At 40.1% G+C, this 22,997-nt stretch overlaps 1 protein-coding gene across 6 annotated transcripts in view; it reads left to right on the forward strand.

The window, feature by feature from the left end:
• PKIG (cAMP-dependent protein kinase inhibitor gamma) overlaps window positions 1-22,997 on the forward strand; it is a 100,108-nt gene that overhangs the window by 4,832 nt on the left and 72,279 nt on the right. For 2 of the 6 annotated variants that reach the window (XM_025470173.3, XM_025470170.3), the window contains exon 1: window positions 2,374-2,482. The exons of 1 other annotated variant lie outside the window; for it this stretch is intronic. The gene's annotated coding sequence lies outside the window, so the exon portion shown is untranslated. Of the gene's footprint in view, window positions 1-2,361; window positions 2,483-22,997 lie in introns of those variants that run through there. 3 more of the 6 variants (XM_049100492.1, XM_049100493.1, XM_049100490.1) reach the window with 3 other exon arrangements.

Here is a 22,997-nt window from a genome sequence, read left to right on the forward strand (position 1 = left end):
CTGTCTCTACTTCTCAATTGCTTTCAGCTCAAAATAATCTTTATGCCAAAGTGGCATATTCTGATTCGTTACATTCTTATATATTGTTTGAAAAGATAACACATGTACTTGGTTTTTAAAAACACTGCATAGGGAATCCCTCAGTGGCTCAGCGGTTTGGTGCCTGCCTTCAGCCCAGGGTGTGACCCTGGAGGCCCCAGATGAGTCCTGCATGGGGTTCCCTGCATGGAGCCTGCTTCTCCCTCCTCCTGTGTCTCTGCCTCTCTCTCTCTCTCTCTCTGTGTGTCTCTCATGAATGAATAAATAAAATATTTAAATAAATAAATAAAAATAAAAACACTGCATAAAAGTATAGTGAAAATGTATTATCTTACCCGGTCACCTCCCAGATCTCTTTACAAAGTTCATATATGCATATACCAGCATTACATGTATTATGTCATTCCCTTTCTACACGTGGTAGCATTCCAACCACATAGTGGTGCATATTGCTTTATTCACTTAAGTTTTTTCATTTATTCAATAAATATTTACCAAGCTCTTACTATGTGCCGGGCAGTTCCCAGTGATGAGAAAACAGCAGGGAACAAAACAAAATGCCTGCCCTTAAAAGAGCTTCTGCTGTGGTGAAAAGAGACAAGCAATAAACAAATATAAAATGTCAGATAACTGACAAGAGCTGTGAAGAAAATAAAACAGGTGAGAACAGAGTTGGTGGGCGTCTACTCTCTTGAGTAGGCGGGGCAGGAGTTTTTGAAGACTTGGTGTTTAAACAGAGATACCAAAGAAATGACAAAGCAAGCTGCTCCAATATCTGGAGGAAGTGTGGTCCTAACGTGGAAGGAACAGTGAGCAGAAAGGCCACAAAACAGAAGCACGTGTTAAGTAACAAAATTCAACCAAGTAAATTTGAAGATCTAATTGGCTTTATTAAGTGATTCATCAATCTAGTAGCACCCATCTAGCACGTGGAGAGGCACTCCAAGGAATTACACAAAATGGAAGCTTTTATACAAGGAAAAGAGGAGCAAGAAAAGTCATTAGCAAAGGAAAGGGATTGTTCTAGGCCGGCCACTTTCTGAGGAAAAGCAAGTTTTCTTATCATGCAAATTACCTTGTTCTTTGGGGGATGAAGTGGTCCCAAGCCGCTTACCCTTTGGTGAGGATTGAAAAATTTGAGGTTGAAACTGCAATTTGATTATATACTGAGCACCTATTTGGGAATTCTAAGTGACACCATTTTGGGCCTGTGTTGTTGTTGTTTTTCAAACACATGCTTTACTTAAAAACACAGCCAGTGTGACTAGAGCATGAACGAGAGGAAAAATGGTAAGAGATGAAGCTGAACATGGTAACAACTCTAGATTTTATTCTAAATGTGGTGGAAAAACTGTTGAAAGGTTTTTTTTGTTGTTGAAAGGTTTTGAGCAGGGAAAGGACATGATCATACTTACATTTTATTTTTTTAGATTTTATTTGAGAGAAAAGGGAGGGGGGGGGAAGATAGAAGAGAGAGAGAAGCCCCATGTGGGGCTCTATCCCAGGCGCCAGGGATCATGACCTGAGCCACCCAGGCGGTCCCACACTTATATTTTAAAAAGGACGTTTTGGCTGCAGGGTGGAGAATAGACTGGGGCAGGGTTGGGTAAGGTGGGAAGTAGGAGTAGAAGCACAGAGGGGACTCCTTAGCAGACCACTGGTGTAAGCACAGCTTGCAGATAGGTCTTGATCCAAACTGTATCCACATCTACTTCTGTCTGTCTTAATTCTTGCTATAAGTAATTCATTTTATGGGAGCAATGGATATCCTTTGTGCTCGCGTTCCAGTATATCTGCTGCAGGATTATTTCAAGAAATATAATTGCCGGTCAGAAGCTAAAGTAGACTTGCCATATTGAAATGAAATCTGATGATTTAATTGTCACGTTGAGCCCAAAGAAACAAGTTTATTCATTCTTTGCCACACAGCCCCTTCTGAGATTAAAGGGAAACGCATCTGCCACTCCTCCCACATCAGTTTTCTCGACTTTAAATATTCCCAGTCTAGCAAGCTTCTGCCTATGGCCCGGTTCCCTCCTGGAACCGTCCCTGTATCTGATGACAGAGAGAGAAACTGAGGCAAAGACCGGCTTGGAGGTACAAGTCCCCACCCCTCCCCCGCCTTACTGTCTCCTTTTTCCTCACCGTTCCTTTCCTTTCCCCTCCTCCCGGGGCCCAGTTCCAGGCGGCCAAACCCCACCCTGGTCCCCGGGGGCCCAGGACCGCCACTCGCACTCCTTTTCCCTCCCCTGGCCGCTCGGGGGCCGCGGAAGAGGACGCGAACCTGCCCGGTCCCTTCCGAGCCGCCGTAGCTCCCGCCGCGGGTGTTCGGCAGCTCCGGTCGCCAAGGCAACGCGCTCCGCTGCGCGCTGCGGGCGCCGAGCAGCCCGGCGGAGGCGCTGCGGGCCGGCGGCCCGGGCTCGGCGAGGCGGCGGGGCGGCAGGTGAGCAGGGCCGGGCGGCAGTCGCGACCCAGACGCGCCCGCACCGGCGTCGGCTCGTCGGGCAGGCCGGGGGCTGGGGCGCGGGGGACCCCCGGGAAGGAGGCTGGGGTCAGACCTTTATCCCCCGCCCCCCCGCCGCGCCGGGGCGGCGCCCCCTCCTGCCCTTTAGCCCTGCTTGGCTTTGGCTTGGAGTGCGCTCTCGACTGTTTTCTGTATTGGGAGCCCATTGCGTGACCTGACCTCAAAGTTTCTTTTCTTTTCTTTTTTTTAAAGCCCCTTTAGTTTGGGGTTCGGGGAATAACTCAAAACTGAACAAAATGTATGTCTGTGTGACTCTCCTGGGGCCAGAGAGGATTGACTTCATTGTGCATCAGTTTTCCCATCTGCTAAATGGGCATAATAATAGTCTCATAAGGCACACGAAATTCATATTTAAAACTCTCGCAGGTAAGTCCTCAATATCTTGGAGCTTTTTATCATTACTACTACCACTACAAGGAAGTCCATCATTGAGCCTGTATTGTGTGTCATGGCCTGGGCAGATCGCCAGGGGTAAAGTGAATGAGACATCTTGTCCTCAGGGAACTCTGCAGTTCTAAGGTATAAATAAGAATTCCTTGCAATTTGAGCTATGGTTTTGGACATACAAGGGACTGTGAATGCACAGAGAAGGCAGTTAACCTAGATTTCAGGAAATGAGGCTAGAGAGGGTGGTCAAAGGGAGATTCTAAAAGAAGATGATTTCCAAAATGAGACATGAAGGCTGTCTGTGAAGGCCAGATGAGGCTGGTGAAGTGCAGTGTGTTCCAGGCAGGCAGAAAGAGCTGCTTGTGCAAAGCTCAGAGGATAAGACTGCAGGCTTATGGGGCCTCTGCAAGGATTTCGTAGGCAGGGTAGAGACGGGATTCCAGGAAGCCAAAGTGTTCTGGCCAATGTTTGAAAGATAAGCAGGTGTCCCTTCTGAAAGACTTTCTTGTATCTCCTTGTAAGTTTTGAAGAGTTTGGATTTTAGCTTGGGGCCATTGAGGAGCCCCCAAGCTTAAAATCAAAGGATTTTAAGCAGGCAGGCAGTGTGTGTTGCATGTGTTTGATCAGAGGTACGGTTTCAGAAAGATCAGGGTTTTTTTTTGTCTCTTGGTCTTCATTACTTCAATCTGGTTTTCATTATGCAGCCATTCATTTATGGTGATTCAAAAAAATATTTATTAAAAGATTTATTTATTTACTGAGTGCTGTGTGCCAAGGATTGTTGGGGGGGAGGGCAGTAAGGACTCAGATCCCTGCCCTCATGGCATATATTCCAGACACGTTCCAGGGTATATTTGTGGGGTACAGATATAAATCCAGTACCATTGGAACTTAATATTGGAAGAGAATCATCAAGAGAGATTGAAAAAAAAAGAAAAAGAAAAAAGGGAGACCTAGGCCACTGTGTTGCACACTCTTGGATGAAGAGTTCACTTAGTCTATACTAAGAAGGAATGGCCAGAGAAGTAGGAGGAAAACTAGGAGGATGTAGTAATGAAAGCCAAAGGAAGATTTTAATTTTGGATTTTAATTTTGCTGGATGCTGCTTAGGTTTCAAGTAAAAGAAGTTAAACATTAAAATGTGTCCTTCGGATAAATAAATATGGAGGTCACTGGAGACCTAATTGAGCAGATTTGGTGAAATGGTGGGGGCGGAATCTAGAATATCGGCAGCTTCCAAAGGTTCAATGTAATATATCAGTGGGATGAGGAGAGAGTGGGATGTGAGAAAGTAAAGACAAAGTGTAGGCAGCTCACAGGAGTTTGGCTGTGAAGGGAGAGAGAGAGAAGGCTGGAGAGTGACTGGGGAATAAGGTGAAGTCTTAAGCATGAGAGAGATGTGAGCAGATTTAAATGCTGATGGCAAAGAGCCAGTAGTGAGGGGAGAGACTGAGAAAATACGCATGAAAGGGGGGAATCGATGGCACTACTTTCCTGAGAAGGGAAGAGTGGATGACATCCACAGCACAGATCCTTTAGAAGGAGTCGATGGCTTCTCCGGAAGCAAGGCAGTCGCCAACAAGGAGTGCATCCCATGTAATGCAACAACAACTGCAAAATAAATAAATAAAAGCGTGGAGAGAAAGTTGTATTTTCACTATTGTGAGATACTAGACATTTATTGAACTAATATATGTGTTAAGCACTTTTCAGGCACTAGTCTCAATTAGCAATGTGATCTTGACAACAGTCCTGTGAGATAGCCTCTAGTATGATTCCTAGTCTATGGATGAGAAAATTGAGGGGTAAAATGCTTACTCCAGATCATACAGGATTTGAACCCAAGTCTGCCTGAACCCAGAGCTTTTACTTTTAATCACAATGATATGAGGATCTGCTGAGAAGATTCAAGAGAATTAATTTAAAAATAATTAGATATAATAAGGTTAAGTAAACAAGCTGGTAGGACATAGACAAAAAGCAAGAGCTTTATACAAGCAGTAATAGAAGATGTATTGTAGATGACATGAAAATAACAACATGAAAAATAAATATCTGGGAACAAACTTTCAAATAAATGTGCCCAGGCTAGCCACATAGAACAAGAGTGGCTGGAGGGGAGGGTGCTGGGTACTGATGGGTCTTTGGATAAGGAGGAAATATTTTTCCTTTTGTAAACTTGGGGTATTGATACCAGAAACCGGTCACATAAAACAAAATGAATGTCTATAATAAGACATAATGAGAAAATACGCAAGATGTTGACTGTGATGTTTATATTATACAAAAAGCTGAAGACTGGTTAAATTATGGTGCAATCATATGATATATACTGTAAGCCATTAAAAAAGAATGAGGTGGGAGCTATATATATGAGAAAGATGTTTGCATCATATGGTTCAGTGTGAAAAGCTCATTACAGTACAGTGTGTTCCTATTTTTGTTTAAGTATATACATATATACCTATAGGGAATAATGTCTAGAAAGATTAGTTCTTTTTAAAAATTTTGAATTGTGGCAAAATACCCATACCATAAAATTTGCCACTTAAACATTTTTAAGTGTATAGTTCAGTACTTTTAAGGATGTTCACATTGTTGTGCAACAGATCTCTAGAATTCTTTCTTCTTGTAAAACTGAAACTCTATTTCCATTGAACCTTTTCCTCATTTCCCCCCTCCCCAACCCCTGACAACCACCCTTCAACTTTCTGTTTCTGTGAATTTGACTACCTTTATATAAATGGAATCATATAATATTAAATATAAGTCTTTGTACAACTGACTTAATTCAGTTAGCATAATGTCATCAAAGTTCATCCGTGTTGTATCCTGTGTCAGATTTCCTTTTTAAGGCTGAATAATATTTTATTGTAGGTACATATGCATTTTGTATATACACTGTACGTATAAACATTTTGTGTATCCGTTCCACAGATGGGCACTTGGGTTGCTTCCACCTTTTGGCTGTTGTCAGTAATGGGGCTATGAACAGGAGTGTACTAGAAAGATAAGTTCTGTGTGTCTGTGACAGGAGATCATGGGGAGACTTGTATTCCTTTCCTTATTGCCGCCTTTTTCTTTTTTTATGAGCATGGATTGCTTTTATAATCAGAAAAAGCAATAAGGATATGTCCTGTTTGGGGAGATGGGGGGAGTAAAGGTTAAAAAAAAAAAAAAAAAAAAGGCCTGATCTTGGGCAGTGGCAGCAGATTTGGGAGACATTTCAGGAGAATTAACAGGACTTGACCACTAAAAGGTAAGATAAGGGAGAGGAGAGTGGAAGACTGGCTATGCCAGTGGTGAGGAGGGACATTAGTCCTGGCTGGGCTTAGACAAGGGGAAAAGAGAGGATGCAAGGCTGGAGAGCCACCTGAGTCTTTGTCCGGGAATTTGGACTTTTTCCTGAAAGCAGAGGGAAGCCATTGAAAGGAAGGAAAATGACTTACCCAGAAATTGCGTTATAGAAAGATCACCCTGATTCCCTCCAACTCATTCTGCAAACTGAAGCCAGCCAGTGCCAAGTTTCCCTTTGTGTTACTTAGGCTTGGACCTCTGCTAATTTCCTTTTATTTGAGATGAAGCATTCGTGTTGAAAGATATATATCCACTCTCCTAAAAGCTCCTGGAATATTTATTCAAAGTCCTGTTTAGATGACATTGATTTCTAATTGTGTTCAGTTTTATCTCAATAACACAGTCTCAAAAAAAAAAATAACACAGTCTCCTGTAAATTTACTTTCTACCTTTAGCAGAGGAAGTATGAATAATTGGTAAAGTAAACAAGAAGTATAATTAACTCAAGTTAGAGGACTTCAATTTATTGCTAATAAATTTTGACACTCTCCTTTTGGAAGAAAAGGGCCAATGTACAGTAAACATTGTGATATTAAGGAGATATGTACTAACAAATTTTTGTTTTGTAATAACAAAACAAAAATTCTGGAAAATTCTAATAGACTTAGCTCTTTACCTATTTCTACTCTGACAAAACTAATCTCTGCTTCTAGAGCATCACAGAGAGAGGGAACTATTATGCTAACATATGTAAGAATTTTGCAGCTTATAAGGGCTGGATTTTCAAAAGATGTGAATCCATGATCTCATTTCATTCCTCCTCACAGTTGTGTGAGGCAGGGATTATCATTCCCATTTTCAGATGAGAAAATTAGAGATCAGAGGATTCAGGAGACCTCCAAAGTCCTACATCTACTAAACTCTGGAGTTTCAATCTGGGTTTTTTTTTTTATATATATTATAGTTTCTTAATATGGAAATTTTTAAATATATTCAAAAGTATATAGTTAATACCAGTATACCCATACCCCAGCTTCAGTAGTTATCAGCATATGGTCAATTTTATTCTATCTGTAACCTTCACTCCCTCCCCACCTTGGATCGTTTTTTGCACCTTGTATTATTTTAAAGCAAATCTGAGCCAGTTTATCATTTTGTCCGTAAATGCTTCAATATTCAGCTAAGAGAGGACTCCCCCTCCCCCGCTCCTTTTCCCCTATCTTCGTAAACCATTATCACACCTGAAAAACGAATAGTTGTAACTCCTAAAAAATACTAATACTTACTTGGCATTCAGATTTTCTCAACTAAAAAAAAAAAAAAAAGATTTTCTCAACTATTTCATAAAAGTCTTTTTACAATTGGTTTGTTTAAATTGGGATCCACCTATTAAATCTGGTTGATAGTCTCTTAAGTTTTTTAATTTCTCCTCTCCTTTTTTTTCCTATTTCCCTTTTATTCGTTGAAAAAGGAGGTCATTTGTCCTGTACAACTTCTCTTTCACATTCTGAATTTGGCTGATTGCCACCTCTTTTTTAATGTGTCCCTCCCTTCCCTTTATTTTTGTGGCTGTTATACTTTATAGGTGGTGCTATGCACCTCATCAGCAGACAGTAAAGTCTAGTTTTCTCACTGGATGTGATTTTATGATTGATCATGGGGTTCAGGTGTTGTTAGCATGGTCCATTTGTTATGTTTCTCATCAGTCTTTTGCAGAATGGTTTTAGCGGCTATCCGTGGTCATCATCCAGATCTATTATTTCTTTGGGGGTCAGAAAATGAATCTAGGTTTTCTGATGCCAAGTCATATACTCTGTTAAATCCCACTGTCTCCTTAATACGGGAATGTTTTGCACACTGACCTATATTCTCTGCTCTGATAGGTGGAGAAAAATCACTCAATTAATAATTCAGCTTAATATATATATATGTGTGTGTGTGTATATGTGTATATATATATGTGTGTGTGTGTGTGTATTTAAATAGAGCCCATGTGCTATGTGTGTGTATATATTTAAATAGAGCCCATGTGCTGTGTCCAGTACTCATGGCTCACAACATTGCTTTCCTGGGTTGGTCTTATGTATTGGCAAAACCACTGATTGCTTACATCAGTGGTTTTCAAACTGCATGTTGTTCCACATGAATATGTTAAAGAATTATTTGGGGGATTTCTTTTCTTTTTTTTTTTCTTTTTTTCTTTTTTCTTTATTTATGATAGTCACAGAGAGAGAGAGAGAGAGAGAGAGAGAGAGGCAAAGACATAGGCAGAGGGAGAAGCAGGCTCCATGCACCGGGAGCCCGACGTGGGATTCGATCCCGGGTCTCCAGGATCGTGCCCTGGGCCAAAGGCAGGCGCCAAACCGCTGTGCCACCCAGGGATTCCGGGGGGATTTCTTTTTTAATGAAAAACCAGAGCAGAAAGAACAGGAAAAAAAAAATCAGAGTGCATCTCATATAGTAAAAATAAGCTTTGGTTTGTAAAGTTTTTGTTTCAGCTCTTTTTAGGTATCTCTGAGGCATGATGTAGAATGTATTTCTTATTAAGGTCTTGGTCAAACCAAATTGTTCCAGTGTTCAGATGACTATCCTGAGTTATAGCAAGTTTCTCAGTCAAGGGTTGAGTTATGTTCAAATGTGTTACTTGTGAAATAGTACAGTATGTTGATCAATTTTAGAATTTCCTTTAAAGGCTTTTTTGGGTGACTGCCAGTTAGCCAAAGTTACATTACCCCAGTGACCCAATCCTCTAGTATTGAGGTTGAAGAAATGTGAATTCTTCAGAGATTATTTTTTTCTTAAGATTTAATTTTTTTTTTTATTTGAGAGAGAGCACAAGCAGGGTGGAGAGGGAGAAGCAGACTCCCCGTTGGGCAGGGAGCTGGATGCGGGCCTGGATTCCAGGACTCTCTGATCATGACAGTAAACCAAAGGCAGATGTTTAACTGATTGAACCACCCAGGTGCCCCTACAGTTAACATTTTAAAGCTGTGGAGATAGAGATGGAGTGAGTAAGTAGCTCAGAATTAGCCAGTAAGTGGAGGAGCAAAATTTCAAGGGTTTATCAAATCCTGGAAATATTCTGAATAAATGCGTAATGCTGAGTAAGTTCCTTAATAATAGTACCTACTGCATGGGATTGTTATAAGGTTTGAATATGTAGTTAAAGCAATGAGCATAGTACATAGTAAAAGCACTTAGCACAGCTTTCCACAAGAACCACTCAGTAAATATGAGCTATTATTATTTCTTTTTTAAAATAATGAACCCAGGATGCCTGGGTGGCTCAGCGGTTGAGCATCTGCCTTCAGCCGTAGTCCTGGGATCGAGTCCTGCATCCGGCTCCCTGCATGGAGCCTGCTTCTCCCTCTATCTCTGCCTCTCTCTGTGTCTCTCATGAATGAATAAATAAAATATTAAAAAAAATAACCCATTTTCCTTTATGTCTCTCTTTTTTTTAAAAAAGATTTTATTTATTCATTCATGAGAGACAGAGAGAGAGAGAGAGAGAGAGAGACTGGCAGAGACATAGGCAGAGGGAGAAGCAGGCTCCATGCAGGGAACCTCATGTGGGACTCTATCCTGGGTCTCCAGGATCATGCCCTGGGCTGAAGGCGACGCTAAACTGCTGAGCCACCCAGGCTGCCCTATGTCTCTTTTTAACCTTTCCTTATTCCAGAAATGATTAAAGCTGTATAACAAGGATTCTTTTTTATTATTGTTTAGATATAATTGATGTATATTGTATTAGTTTTAGGTAGGCAACATAATGATTTGGCTAATATTATGAAATGATTACCACAATAAATTTAGTTAACATCCATCAACACAGTTACAAATTTTTGTTTTTCTTGTGATGAGAATTTTTAAGATTTACTCTCTTAGCAACTTTCAGATCTACAATACAGTATTGCTAACTATAGTCCTCATGCTGTACATTACATTTCTAGGATTTATCTTATAACTGGAAATTTGTGCTTTGACTACCTTTACCTGTTTTGCCATCCCTACCCCGTAGGTCTGGCAACCACCAATTTGTTCTCTGTATCTATAGTTGTTTGTTGTTGTTTTTTTTTTTTAAGAAGGAAAGTGTTCTCCATATATAAGTGAGAATACATGGTTTTGTTCTATGGCTTATTTCGCTTAGCATTATGCCCTCAGGGTCCATCCGTGTCGTTGCCAGTGATAGGAATTCTTTCTATTTTATGGTTGAATAATAGTGCATTGTGTATATATACCATATTTTCTTTATTCTTAGGTCAGTGAACACTTAGGTTGCTTCCATGTCTTGGATATTATAAATAATATTGCAGTGAACATGGAAGTGCAGATATCTTTTCAAAATAGAGATTTCATTTCCTTCAGATCAATACTTAGAATTCCTGGATCATATGGTAGTTCTATTTTTAAGTTTTTGAGAAACCTTTATAGTGTTTCCATAGTGGATGTACCGATTTACATTCCCACCAACTGCATAAAGCATTTTTTCTTCTCCATATTTTTGCCAAGATTTGTTATCTGTTGTCTTTTTGAGAAAAGGCATTCTAACAAGTATAAGATGATACCTCATTGTGGTTTTGATTTACATTTCCCTGATGATTAATGATATTGAGCACCTTTTTATGTATGTGTGGGCCATCTATGTCTTCTTTGAAAAAACATGTATTCAGATCCTCTGCCCATTTTTTAATTGTATTGAGTTTTTTTTCTATTTAGTTGTGTGAGTTACTTGTATATTTTGCATATTAAACCTTTATCAGATAGGAAATTTGCAAATATTTTCTCCTGTAGGTTGCCTTTTAGTTGTGTTGATGGTTTTCTTTGCTGTGTAGAAACTTTTTAGTTTGATATAGTCCTACATGTTTATTTTTGTGTTTGTTCCCTTTGCTTTTGGCGTCACATCCAAAAAAATCATCATCAAAGACCAATGTCAAGGCGCTCACCTGCTATGTGTTAGGAGTTGTATGGTTTTAGGTCTTACGTTCAAATCTTTAATCCATTTTAAGTTGATTCTTGTGTGTAGTGTAAGTGGCCCAGTTTTATTATTTTATATGTGGCTGCCCAATTTTCCCAAAACAATTTATTAAAGAAACCATCCTTTCCATTGGCTCCTGGCTCAGCAGGGAGTCTGCTACACCCTCTCCTTGTGCTCTCTCGCTCTCTCTCTCTCTTTCATGTGAATAAATAAAATCTTTTAAAAATATATAACTCCTAAGTTTTCTTTTTTTTTTCTTAATTTTTTTTTTTACTTAATTTTTTTTTAAATTTATTTATGATAGTCACACAGAGAGAGAGAGAGAGAAGCAGAGACACAGGCAGAGGGAGAAGCAGCTCCATGCACTGGGAGCCCAACGTGGGACTCGATCCCGGGTCTCCAGGATCGTGCCCTGGGCCAAAGGAAGGCGCCAAACCGCAGCACCACCCAGGGATCCCAACTCCTAAGTTTTCATAAGCCATTTAATATGATAACATTAGTTGCACATGAGGTGGATTTGGGTGGTGTTTTTTTTGTTTTTTTTTTTTTAAGATTTGTTTTAGAGAAAGAGAGTGCACATGAGGTTGGGGAGCAGAGGGAGGAGGAGAGAGAATCTTAAGCAGACCCTGTGCTGAGTGGGGATTCCCACACAGGGCTCAGTCTCACAACCCTGAGATCATCACCTGAGCCAAAATCAAGAGCTGGATGCTTAATCAATTGTGTTACCCAGGTGCCCATTGGCTGAGTCTTTTTTTTTTTTTTTTAATTTTATTTTTATTGGAATGCCTGGGTGGCTCAGCAGTTAAACTGCCTGTGGTTTAGGATGTGATCCTAGAGTCCCAGGATCAAGTCCCGCATCGGGCTCCCTGCATGGAGCCTGTTTCTCCCTCTGCCTATGTCTCAGCCTCTCTCTCTGTCTCTCATGAATAAATTTTAAAAAAGATTTTATTTTATTTACTAGAGAGAGAGTGGAGAACATGAGAAGGGGAGGAGCAGAGGGAAGACTAGCAGGCTCCACTGAGTGTGGAGCCTGATGCAGGGCCCTATCCCTCAACCCTGAGATCTCAACCTGAGCCAAAATCAATAATTGGATGCTTAACCAACTGAACCACTCAGGTGTCCCTAAGGTGAGATGGGGTTTGTTTGTTTGTTTTGAGAGATTGTCTGTGGCCAGTGTAGTTTTGAGACTAGACTGTGTTTGTATTTAAATATTTATACCACAACTTAGCAATTTTACTGCTTTCTGATTGTATTTTACTGCCTAGTAAAATAAATACTATATGTATAATTTTAAATCCATTTATCTGAAACACAATACCTGTTCCTTGTTTAAAACTTGAGGTATTAGGTCTTTTCAACTTAGGTTCTTTTGTAATGGATAATCTATTAAAGCCAAAGGTACCATGATTGAAAGTCACTGAAACTTAATTAAAATAATATTTCCAGGGAGAGCCCAATAAAATGGCGTAAGTTTCCTGTAGGCTTAGAGTCACTGTTCTCTTCTAGCCAACGTTTGGGAAATGCTTGACCTCATAGGAATGCAGAGTTATATATGGGAAGAAAAAGAACTTGGGTTTCAGGCAGATCAGAGTAACCTTGGGCAAAGTCTTTGAGTCTTGATCTCTTATCAGTGAAACAGCTCATAAGATCTTTTGAGAGTTAACCATTATATAAAACCTGGCCACTAGAAAGAGCTTAGTAAATATGAGTTATGTTATCTTCTGTTCTTCTATTCCCATTTCCACAAACCTGCCTACTGTGTGCTTCTGCTTACCACCGAAAGGAAATTTGAAAAAAGGAAAAGTTGGTGGCCCCATCCTACTTTCAACATTAGTTAAACATGTGCAATTTTATTGTTTTTTTTGTGTGTATGAGGTTTAACATTCAGTGGTTCTTAATGATCTCTGCTTGTTTACATGTGGCCCATATGGCCACATTTTCGAACCAAAAATTGGCTTGAGTATAGTATACTCAGGATCAAGAGAACAGAATATATATATATATTTTAAGATTAAGTAATCTTTACACCCAACATGGGGCTCAAACTCAAAACCCTAACATCAAGAGTGGCATGCTCTACCAACTGATCCAGTCAGGCACCCCTAGAGAACAGCATATTTTAAAATGGTGTAGTCTCAGGGAAATCCTAGATGTGTATTTACTGTATCCTTAAGGAAACAGTACAAAGTCATGGTGAGGCATTGGAATCCATTGGACATGACTTCAGATCTTGGCCTGGGCACTTTTCTACTATCGTGCATGAGTTACTTAGCCTTTCTTTCTAAGGCTAAGCTTCTTTCTAAGCTCCAGCATTTCTTTGTAAAATGAATATAATGAGAGTTCCTTGTCTCATGAGGATTGCATGAGATAAACGTCTCAGCACAAGGCCTGGCAAGTAGTACTTGACATGTAAATGTTAAATGTCATTATTATGAGGTCTTTGAAACAGGTACACTTATTCAGTAACCTTTTTTGCAAAAGCCTGTAGAAGAACAAAAATTTCTAAAGTAACTCAATATTTGGGAACTTACTATATAATAGCAGGCTTTATCAGGCCTGCTATGGAAAAGGCATAGAAATATTTTGAAGACCTAGTGCCCAACTTGGCATGCCCCTGGGGAAGACCTGATTTTCTCACAGTATTTGAATAACTCTAAGCACCTATTCCATTGCCTCTAAGATGTTCTTGGGAATGTGGATATTTTTTGGCTCATATAACTTGTATTTGTTCCAGGTAGGACAGATTTCAACATTAACTTAATCCACTGCTGAGCTTCTTTCCCTGAGATTGTCTTGGTTGTGCCCTCCCCAGGTTGTTGGCTTCATCCTCAGGCCAGCAGCAAAATAGCTCTGGCAGTGCTGGGTCCCAGGTCCGCATATGGCACCCAGCAAAGGAATTGAAAGATTCTCTCCTCCTCTGTTCTCCTAAGTGAGAATTTTTCTCAGAAGTTCTCAGAATACTAATCCTAGAGTCTCAGTGGCCTGAATTGGGTCATTTGCCCATTCTTGAACCAGGTCCTGTCAGCATTGTCATGCAATGCCTTTGGCATAGGCTTTGTTCTTGAATAGGTTATGAGGAGGATGAAATTATCTTTAGGCCAATCAGGAATAGAATTGTGTTTCTATTAAGGTGTTTTTCTGTGAGCATGAGGAATGGCCTCTAAATAGATTGGGTAGCTAGGAATTATCGTTGGCTGCTGACCACAGTGCTTTAAAGAAGACAAATTATTCTTCTTTCAAAAAACATTAAGTCTGTTAGGCAGTCTGTTGCTCGCATGGTGGTTCTACAGTGACCTCAGGCCATCTACATCATTCTCTCTTTCAGCTTCACCATCTTTATCACATGGCTGTCACTTTCAGTGGTCACCTGTGGTCACCAGTGGGCTTCTGGCTCTAACCAGACAGTCCGTCCTCAAGGCAGGAAGAAGCAGGAAAGGAGAAGGCAAAAGACATGCTTTAAAGTACTGGAAGTCCCAGCGAACACATTCAGTTACATCTTGTCCTTTCTTATGGGTGAGGGATGCTGGTAAATGTAGTTTCTCAGCTGACACATTGCTATTCCCAACAATCCAGGGATTGTGTTGCTATGGAAGGAGGAAGGGCTGTAGGCCTGGCAATGTGCAATGCCCACCACAGAAGGCAGACGGCAACCTCCACTATACCCTTCATTTGGAGGAAACCACAGTTTTTTGTTTAAAGATTTTTATTTATTTATTCATGAGACACACAGAGACATAGGCATAGGGAGAAGTAGATTTCCCACAGGGAGCCCGATGTGGGACTTGATCTCAGGACTCTGAGATCACGACCTGAGCCAAAGGCAGATGCTCAACTGCTGAGCAAACCAGGTGTCCCAAAACCACAGTTTTGTATGTGTTTACTGTCCATGATTTTTTTTTTTTTAAGATTTTATTTATTCATGAGAGATACAGAAAGAGAGAGGCAGAGACACAGGCAGAGGGAGAAGTAGGCTCTCTCCAGGGAGCCTGACGTCGACCCGATACCGGGACTCCAGGACCACGCTGTGGGCTGAAGGCAGGTGCTAAACCGCTGAGCCACCCAGGGATCTCCTGTCCATGATTTTTTAATCAAATAATGAGATCAGGGCAACCCTGGTGGCGCAGCGGTTTAGTGCCGCCTGCAGCCTAGGGCGTGATCCTGGAGACCCTGGATCGAGTCCCACGTCGGGCTCCCTGCATGGAGCCTGCTTCTCCCTCTGCCTGCGTCTCTGCCTCTCTCTCACTCTCTCTGTGTCTCTATGAATAAATAAATAAAAAATCTTTAAAAAATAATGAGATCATATTCTACATGTGTTATAATTCATATTTTCCCTTTGATGGCATCTTGAGTATTTTTTCACATCAGTTAATACACAGTAGAAGCTTCTTTATCTCCACTTAACAGATGCTAGATTAATAGACCCTCTTCATTTTCATTGTAAAATTTAGTGTTTAATTCCCACAGCCCTCTAAATGTTCTTGGCCAATAAATAACTCTGTAGTATGCTGTCCACTATGATAGCCACTAGGCACATGTGGCTGTTTAAATTTTAGTTAATTTAAATTAAATTAAAAATTCAGTTTCTCTATTTCAAGAGTTACATGTGACTAATAATTACTGTGTTGAACAGCCCAGATATATATAGAACATTTCCATCATTTCAGAAACTTCCGTTGGACAGCCCTGTCCGCAGCACCAGCACCCTGCAGTTCTCGCCTGTTTGGGTTTAGGGAGTTTAAGTGTAGTGATTAGAATCACCAGCTTAGAACCAGACCACCTGTGTTTGAATTCTCATTCTGCCATTTACCAGTTTTGTGACTGCAGTAAGTTCCTTAGCTTCACTGTGCCTCAGTTTCCTTATTTGTAAAATGTTGGTTACTAAGACTCACTAGACCCCTCACTAGACTATGAGGGGTAAAGGATTCAGTGTATGTAGAGTGCTTAGAATAGTGCTTGGCACATAGTAAACAATTATACATATTTGATATGATGATGGTGGTGGTGGTGGCGGCGATGACCATCAAGGTTAGCTGGGTTTGTTCCCAAATCTGTTCATGCCAGTTTGACTTACTCTTATAATTTCAAAATAAGTGTTATGTTGGCTAATGAGATTTGGGTACATAAAGGGAAAAAAGGACATTGTTCTTGTGAAAAATAAGCTTAATATGTCTGAAAGACTTGATAAAGGACAAAAAGAAAGTTCTTGTCAAATTAGAGGTGGAAGAGACCTCTGAAGAGACTGAGAAAAAGAGTTCATCAAAAGATAGGATTTTACCCTGAATAGCCAGGGGAATATTGAAAAAGAAAACCAGAGCTGGGGCATCACAATGTCAGATTTCAGGTTGTACTACAAAGCTGTGATCATCAAGACAGTGTGGTACTGGCACAAAAACAGACACACAGATCAATGAAACAGAACAGAGAATCCAGAAGTGGGCCCTCAACTCTATGGTCAACTAATATTCGACAAAGCAGGAAAGACTATCCAGCAGGAAAAATGACAGTCTCAATAAATGGTGCTGGGAAAGTTGGACAGCCACGTGCAGAAGAATGAAACTAGACCATTCTCTTACACCATACACCAAGATAAACTCAAAATGGATGAAAGATCTAAATGTGAGACAAGAATCCATCAAAACCCTAGAGGAGAACACAGGCAACACCCTTTCTGCACTTGGCCACAGCAACTTCTTGCAAGATATATCTATGAAGGCAAGGGAAACAAAAGCAAAAGTGAATTATTGGGACTTAATCAAGATAAAAAGCTTCTGCGTAGCAAAAGAAACAGTCAACAAAACTAAAAGACAACCTACAGAATGGGAGAAGATATTTGCAAATGATGTATCAGATAAAGGGTTAGTATCCAAGATTATAAAGAACTTATTAAACTCAACAGCAAAGAAACAATCCAATCATGAAATGGGCAAAAGACATGAAGAGAAATCTCACAGAGGAAGACATAGACATGGCCAACATGCATATGAGAAAATGCTCCGCATCCCTGGCCATCAGGGAAATACAAATCAAAACCACAATGAGATACCACCTCACACCAGTGAGAATGGGGAAAAGTAACAAGGCAGGAAACAACTAATGTTGGAGAGGATGCGGAGAAAAGGGAACCCTCTTACACTGTTGGTGGGAATGTGAACTGGTGCAGCCACTCTGGAAAACTATGTGGAGGTTCCTCAAAGAGTTAAAAATAGACCTGCCCTACGACCCAGCAATTGTACTGCTGGGGATTTACCGCAAAGATACAGATGCAATGAAATGCCGGGACACCTGCACCCCGATGTTTATAGCAGCAATGTCCACAATAGCCAAACTGTGGAAGGAGCCTCAGTGTCCATCGAAAGATGAGTGGATAAAGAAGATGTGGTTTATGTATACAATGGAATATGTATACAATGGGATATTACTCAGCCATTAGAAACGACAAATACCCACCCTTTGCTTAAATGTGGATGGAACTGGAGGGTATTATGCTGAGTGAAGTAAGTCAATCGGAGAAGGACAAACATTATATGGTCTCATTCATTTGGGGAATATAAAAAATAGTGAAAAAGTGAAAGTGAAAAAATAGTGAAAGGAGAGAAAATGAGTGGGAAATATCAGAGAGGGTGACAAAACATGAGAGACTCCTAACTCTGGGAAATGAACAAGGGGTAGTGGAAGGGGAGGTGGGTGGGTTGGGGTGATAGTGGCGGGCACTGAGTGGGGCACTTGACGGGATGAGCACTGGGTGTTAACGCTATATGTTGGCAAATTGAACTCCAATAAAAAATATACAAAAAAAAAAAAAGATAGGATTTTGCCTTCAGACTATTTCATGTGGGTGTGGTTCATGTAGGAACTTTTTTTTTTTTTAATTTTATTTATTCATGAGAGAAACAGAGAAGCAAGAGACATAGGCAGAGGGAGCAGCAGACTCCCTGCAGGGAGCCTGATGCAGAACTTGATCCCAGGACCCCGGGATCACTCGCTTAGCCAAAGGCAGACGTTAAACCACTGAGCCACCCAGGTGTCCCTTATATAGGAACTTTAATTACTAGAATTTATTTCAAAGAAAAAGCCTTAAAAAAAAAAGTTTTGGTCTCTTATCAAGTATTAGGCAGATGAACATATATTTTTATTGATTCTTCTCTTTAACTGACTACTTCTGGTTTTGTTTTGTTTCGTTTTGGTTTTTTTTTTTTTAATGATTTTTACCATGATTAGTCCTGATCCCATTGGGCAGAGAGTGGCTGTTTTATTTTTTAAATTGTTTTTTAGGGATTACTCTGCAACAATTGAAATGAAACTGAACCCTATTGTTGGACATTTTACGTGCTTCCTTGGTTTTTAGTGTTGGTGCTCTGGTGAGCTTCTTTACAGATAAATCTTCTCCAATCAGCATGTTTTGATCTCAGGATTTCAGAGGAATCCTGCCCTTTTCACTGAGAGGCCTGAGTCTTAATCTAGGAACGATTAGAATACCATAAAAGAGGGCATGTGGGCATTCCAGCCCTAATTTTGCTTTTGGATTTAGCTCCATTTGTCCTTTTGGGCCACTTGCTGATTTTAGATAATGTTTAGTGTTTGATACACCAAGAAGTTTGGACTGCCCCAGAAAGTTCAGTGTAATGGAATACATCCTGATGTGGCTTCTTTTTCCAATTCACATAGTACTTTGTTTGAACTTTGCTTTTTATAGCTTTTCTCATAAATAGTCTTCCTCTGTAATTATTTTTGCATTTGTGTTGTATTTGCTACTAAACTCTTGTAGGGGACAAGAGTACTTTGTTGGACCTTTATATATCCTAACATAGTCGGCCTCACTTTGTGTTCAAGGAAAGAATGGATGAATCAATGTCAGTTTCTTGTATTATGATATAGTCATCTACCATAACACTGCCTTTGCATTCCTTGTTGTTGGAGGCTAGTCTCCTAGGCTCTTTAATAGGTCAGATTCCACATTAGAGCAAAACATGTTAAATGTAAGGTAATTTTAAGATGTAAACAAAGATGGAATAGCAGAAAAAGAAACTGCCATTACCCATCGTCCATCTAGCTTCAATAGTTATCAACATTTTAGAATCAGTTTTGATTTGGACATGAGGACCCTGGTGTGCCCATTTTGATTTTGTGGGGAAAGACGCAGGCCAAGTATGATGGGCAGAGTGGAAAAAAGGAGGTGATGGCCTAGGAAAACCTGCCTACCTCCCTCCTAGGATTGTTGTGAGGGTTATGTGAGTTGACAAATGAACAGTGCAAAGAACAGGGCGTAGCACAAGATGAATGCAACTCAGTGCTGCCATTGCCACACCAGTACTGTCACCGCTGCATAACTTGAGGGAGCAGAGTTTGTTGGCTGAGGCACTTATTAACTTGGTGACTGTGGACATCAGCCTTTCCAAGCTGTGGTTTCTTCATGTGAAAAATGAGAATGATAGTAACATCTTATATACCACATAAGACAGTGCAATGAGACATGTAAATGTGTTGTGGATTGATTAACATTAATCACAATTTTCTAGAGTGATGTTCTGTACTAGAGGTACCATGCTTCCGGAATTTGGGGGGAGTCAAGCCTATTACTTGTATGAACTCTTGTTCTGAGACTGTATGATATTAACAGGCCCCAGAGTCATTTGTCAGCCTAGCAGATAAATACTATAGCACAGAAAGCTTCATTTCCATTTGCAGAATAGTTGTTTCTAAAGCATGGAAATAATTTTACTTTATATAACTTGTCCATATATGCAGTGGAAATGAAATACTTATCAACCAAGTGGATAAAGGGATAAAAATAGTTTTCCTAAGGAACAGTTTGCTGGGAATTAGTGTTGGAAAAATATTGTGGCAGAATCGGTTTCATCATCTTTGAAATATAAACAGTATTTTCATTTGTCTTTATTTTTCTTATAACACTTTGCTCAATCCCTAATTAAAAATAGCTTTCCCGAATTCCTCCAGGATTCCTCTTTTAAAAAAATCAGTTTTCTTTTCTTTTCAACGAAGTCTAAGTTTGAAACACTTTGCTTTCTCCTTAGTACTGCAAAGAATTCTGTTTATGCAGAACATTCATCAAAATCACATGCATATCTGTCTGAGATAAGAATTAGTAAGATACTGTGGGAAGAGAAGTGCAATATCCCTGGTGGTTATAATAAATTTCTGCAATGTTTGTTTGGATGGGACAATCAGCTGTCTTGTCTCCTGGGCATGAGAGTTATATAAATCCCAGTCCAAAGGTCAGTGTCCTGGACTTACATTCTCAGGAAGATTTTTCTTTTTTCAAACTACTACTTGCCATAGGTTTGACTTTTTAAAAGTTTGGTTTTTGTTGTTTTAGTTAGTAAAATTTGACCTTGTTACCATTTGTGATTTATAGCATCTTGTACTTTTATAAACTTCTTCATTCAGACAAACTCAACTCCCATTCTGTACTCCCAAATAACAACATAAATAAATACAAAATGCAGTTTTGTCTCAAAAAGAGCAATATCCTAATTGCCAGTATTTGACCCCAGTGACATATGACCTCTCTTAGCTTTATTTCCCACAGACTGTTCTATTTAAATGTTTTATTACACGGCTTCTTTTCTTGGTGCTTTTCCCTGGGTTTCTAGTATATTTTGTTGATATTTCTTTTGAAAGGATATAACTTGGGGCACCTGGGTGGCTCAGTGGTTGAGCATCTGCCTTTGGCTCAGGTCATGATTCCAGGGTCCTGGGATCCAGTCCCACTGCGGGCTCACTGCAGGGAGCCTGCTTCTCCCTCTGTCTATGTCTCTGCCTCTTTCTGTGTCTCTCATTAATAAATAAATAAAATCTTTAAAAAAATATGAAAGTCCTTAAAAAAAAAAAAGATCTACCTCACATCATCTCTAGTAGTCATCTAGCCAATGTTATACTAGAAGATATGCTTCTTCTAATTTTTAAATTTTTTTTAGGATTTCATTTATTTATTTGAGAGAGAGAGCACAAGCAGCACGGGGGGTGGGGTAGGGACAGAGGGAGAGGGAGCAACAGGCTACACACTGAGCAGGGAGCCCAATATCCTAGGACCCTGTGATCATGACCTGAGGGGAGGGCGGACACTTAACTGACTGAGCCACCCAGGCTTCCCAGTGCATCTTCTAATTTAAATCTAATTTTGGTTCTAGAGATGTTGACCGGGGAAAACGTTGGATTTTTATAATTATGGGAATGCTTCCTTCTCTGTAATATGTGTTTACATCTCCTTGAGTGAAAAGGAAGTTAGAAAGGGGCTGAATATACTCCTTGATCTAACTTGTTAATCATTGAAAAATGAAATTTGGAACTAGTTTTAACTTCTGAAGGGTTTGGAAGATTTCTATCCAGTTTATGAGGTGTACCTTCTTTTTTTTTATGTACTAGAACTATGGGATCAATTTTTTCTTTCATTTCAACATATATTTAGCATCTACTATTGTGTTGAGTGGTGTTTTTTTTTTTTAAGATTTTATTTATTTATTCATGAGAGACACAGAGAGAGAGAGGCAGAGACACAGGCAGAGGGAGAAGCAGGCTCCATGCAGGGAGCCTGACGTGGAACTTGATCCCGGGACTTCAGGATCATGCCCTGGGCTGGCGGTGGTGCTAAACCACTGAGCCACCTGGGCTGCCCTGTGTTGAGTGTTTTACATATACTAGTTCATTTAATTCTCAGAGAATCCCTGGGTAGGTAGATAGGATTTAAATACCCAGTTGCTTAAGCAGAATATCTTCCTTGATCCCTTTTACTGTCCTGTCCATACCCAGTCCATTTGGCTACATTGCCATAAGAGCAAAACCCTCTGCTCCCTCTGCAACCTGTGAGCATTGGCTGACTCTTCACATGTTTCCCTGATTCCCTTTTACTTTTTTTTAATTTAAATTCAATTAATACATAGTGTATTATTAGTTTTGGAGGTAGAGTTGAGTGATTCATCAGTCTTCTATAACACCCAGTGCTCATCACATCACATGTCCTCCTTAGTGTTCATCACCCAGTTGCCCCATCCCCCACCTCTCTCCCCTCCAGCGGCCCTCAGTTTGTTTCCTATGATTAAGAGTCTCTTATGGTTTGTCTCCCTCTCTGATTTCGTCTTGTTTTCTTTTTCCCTCCCTTCCCCTATGATCCTGTTGTATTTCTTAAATTCCACATGAATAAGATCATATGAGAATTATCTTTCTCTGACTGACTTATTTCTCTGAGCATAATACCCTTCAGTTCCATCTACCTGCTTGCAAATGGCAAGGTCTCATCTTTTGGTTGGCTGAGTAGTATTCCATTTTATATATATATATATATATATATATATATATATATATATATATATATATATATATTACATCTTCTTTATCCATTGATCTGTCCATCTGTCGATGGACATCTCAGTTCCTTCCATAGTTTGGCTATTGTGGACATTGGTGCTATAAACATTGGGGTGCAAGTGCCCCCTCGGATCACTACATTTGTATCTTTGGCGTAAAGACCTAGTAGTGCAATTGTTGGGCTCTATTTTCTACTTTTTGAGGAACCTCCATACTGTTTTCCAGAGTGGCTGCACCAGCTTGCATTCCCACCAACAGTGTAAGGGGGTGCACCTTTCTCTACATCCTAGCCAACATCTCGTGTTTCCTGACCATTCTGTCTGGTGTAAGATGGTATCTCATTGAGGTTTTGATTTGTATTTCCCTGATGCCAAGTGATGTTGAACATTTTTTTTTCATGTGTCTGTTGGCTGTATGTCGTCTTTGAAGAAATGTCTTTTCATGTCTTCTGCC

This window comes from Canis lupus, chromosome 24 (assembly GCF_003254725.2).
Source record: "Canis lupus dingo isolate Sandy chromosome 24, ASM325472v2, whole genome shotgun sequence".
NCBI classification, from domain to species: Eukaryota; Metazoa; Chordata; class Mammalia; order Carnivora; family Canidae; genus Canis; species Canis lupus.